Raw genomic sequence first — 2,947 nt, 5'->3', positions numbered from 1 at the left:
TCTTGAACTTGCAGGCCAACAGTCTAGGTCTTGAAAATGAAAGTGATGTATCAAACACAAAGATCATTGTTATAACTACCACATAGGGGAATGTAACCTGTGGGGGGCATTTTAGCACCCAAACCCTTCACACAACCACACACACACACACACACACACACACACACACAGAAACACACACACACACAACAGATCCAGGTTCAAATATGAATTTATTTTTAAGTAATAAAGCAAACAATCCCAGTTAGGGCATCGATCTGTGTCCTCCATCCATTACATTGGTCATTTCAGTATACACAGAACTATTGAACCAGGTCAGAAAACCAGTCCATCCCCACTTTTCTTTACAGTGAATCACTGATCAAAATGACATCACTGTAGGCTTTCTGTCACATGTAGTTCCTTTGAAATTTTGAAGGCTGAACAAAAAAAATAAAACACAAAATGTAATTTGTAGAACAGCAGCAACTGGTGGATTTTTTTTACCCCGTATCTCATCAAGAAAAAATTTCATGTCCTTCATGCAGTTAAAAGTAAATAACAAAGGTGGACATGACGTCTTCAGTATCTTCATCGTCTCCCCTTTTTTCTAATTTTTCAGTTGTGTACGTAACTTCATCCTTGCCCATTACCAGAATTCTTGGCCGGAGTACTGTCCCAACAACTTGGTTTTTGTTGGCATCCAGCCAGTCACAAGCAGTCAAGATGTTTTGGATCAATGAAGACCTTTTTATGAAAAAGAAAAGAAATACTGTTAAGTACTTTATTAGGAATATCAATATATTAACTCCACCTTTACTCAAAGAACAGTCAAATTGGCTTATGAAATAAACCCATCAATATGACCAATGCATGTCATAGGAATGCTTAGCTCGATTGATTTATCTTGCTTTGAGGTAGAGTGAAAAATAAAAAATAAACTCCAGTGTACAACCATAGCAGTTCATGTTCAAGGGAATGTCATGTCTAGTTTGAAACCATTCAGAAAGTGCGCAAATAATTAAAAATGACTAAGTGCCCTGAAGTGAAAAAATCATACATTTTATTTAGTAATACATTGCTGTAAGACCCATTTCAATTCAATCTGTACATCTACAGGAATTGTACTGAAGTGAATCCCTGAAAGATAAAGAACCCAATTACCACAGCATTGTCACTTGTGAAGGCCAAATTCATCATTTCAAATAATAGGTCAATTAATTGTTCCCAGTTTAGTAAGCATGCTTTAAAAACTGCTGAAACATTCACCCAAACATATTGCAATAGAAGTGCTACATGTAAAAAGTTATACATAATGGAAAGTGTTTACCTGAAGAAAACAATCACTCCATTCTAGATTGGTTGATTTCTGAATGATATTGAAAAGGAAAAAGAAAGTCATTACCTTTAAGGTATTTGCTGTATTTGAGCTGTAAGAATCACTTCACTACACACAGTACCTGACAGGTGCCTTTGTGAGAACCACACTTTCCATACTACTGGGCACTGCAATACAGATTATCAAGTATTATGCATTTCTGCAAATCAATTATGCAGTATTGCAACAATTTAAATACACTACATTACAATTTAATACAACTAAACGTAACCATAAATATGCTGACATGCAAATTCAGTTAATGCCACAGATGAAACTGATCTTTGAAGAACAAGAAAAACAGTCTATAAGTTACACTCCACAAAAGCAAGCCTATGAAGCCATTCATTGCCTAAATTTTAGGAACAGTAAAGTAAATGTTATACTATTAATTGTACTGGCATAAATAATTCAGCCAACATTTTCATATGCTTCAGTAATGGAAAAAAAGGGTGGAGGAGAAAAGACCTTGCTCTTTCCTATCTTGTCTGGAATTGCTGGAAGCAGAAATAATTGCCATTTAATAAATTAGTTAGAGCACACAAAACCCCCATTTTTAAGATCACCATTCTCTGCCCCCATAATGCCACTGACACATCACAGGGCTGAAGAAAGACACAAGTCAGTGACAGCCTCACTGGAGACCCGCTGTGTGACCTGTTGGTCGAAGACTTTTTGTGAAGTTCTAATATATAAAATTACTGTCAGAAAACTTTTCAACTGATAATTATAAAGCACTACCAGTGGTACACAGAATGTCCTTCTTCTTGTGTGGAAATTGAAGACTGCTGCTTTGGCTGGAAGATAAAAAATTTAGAAACACTGTAAGTTGACAAATTCTTATAACTGTTCTTCCCTTAAAAAAAAACTTGAAAAGTTACACACCTTTTCATGCTGGCTTTGCGAAGTAAGAGAAGACACCACCATCTTCTAATTTATGGCTCATCTTCCTAAAAATGTAAATCAGGAAATTACAATAAATTCTATGAATAAAAAAATCACAATTTTCAAACAAATCTTACACTTAAACCATCTGACCTGACTGAAATCAAATGCTCTTCCAGTGGCAATGTAGAGAGCATACTCCAAAAAAAAGCAAGTTATTTTTTTAAATCAACATTTACATCTTGCTACTGGCAAAGTGTCCTCAACTTACCATGAGCATAAAGATCCCACAGTCCAGGCTGTCAGTCTGTTTGGGTAGATTCTATCATTTTAAGAGGTGATTAGTAAAGGAGATATGTGTGTGTTTTTTGTCTTATACTACCAAAAATATTTATATTTACATTACCTTGTTCTGTGGCTCCTTCCAACTACCTGGCATTAGTTTAGAGGCAATTTTTCTACAGATAAAATTTGTTTTGTCAAAATTGATTTATATTATATTAATGTATATTAAAAACACAGTTGATATGAGCTTTACAGATGGAATACCATTGTAGAACTGGATTAATAATATTTCCATCCATCCATTTTCCAACCCACTGAATCCAAACACAGGGTCACGGGGGTCTGCTGGAGCCAATCCCAGGCCAGGAACCAATCCTGGGCAGGGTGCCAACCCTCCACAGGACACACACAAACACACAC

General features: G+C 35.8%; 1 long non-coding RNA gene across 1 annotated transcript; it reads right to left on the bottom strand.

Moving 5' to 3' along the window:
• Positions 1 to 476: 476 nt before the first annotated feature.
• Positions 477 to 2,395, bottom strand: LOC120519849. The gene is made up of 5 exons (XR_005631685.1): positions 2,243 to 2,395; positions 2,099 to 2,154; positions 1,440 to 1,485; positions 1,310 to 1,348; positions 477 to 726 (listed from the first exon to the last, which is right to left on the bottom strand). It is a non-coding gene; the product is annotated as an uncharacterized LOC120519849 (long non-coding RNA).
• Between the last annotated feature and the right edge of the window lie 552 nt (positions 2,396 to 2,947).

This window comes from Polypterus senegalus, unplaced genomic scaffold (genome assembly GCF_016835505.1).
Source record: "Polypterus senegalus isolate Bchr_013 unplaced genomic scaffold, ASM1683550v1 scaffold_7979, whole genome shotgun sequence".
NCBI classification, from domain to species: domain Eukaryota; kingdom Metazoa; phylum Chordata; class Cladistia; order Polypteriformes; family Polypteridae; genus Polypterus; species Polypterus senegalus.
The sequence above is the reverse complement of the archived record's forward strand: the minus strand, read 5'-3'. Positions and strand labels throughout refer to the sequence as shown.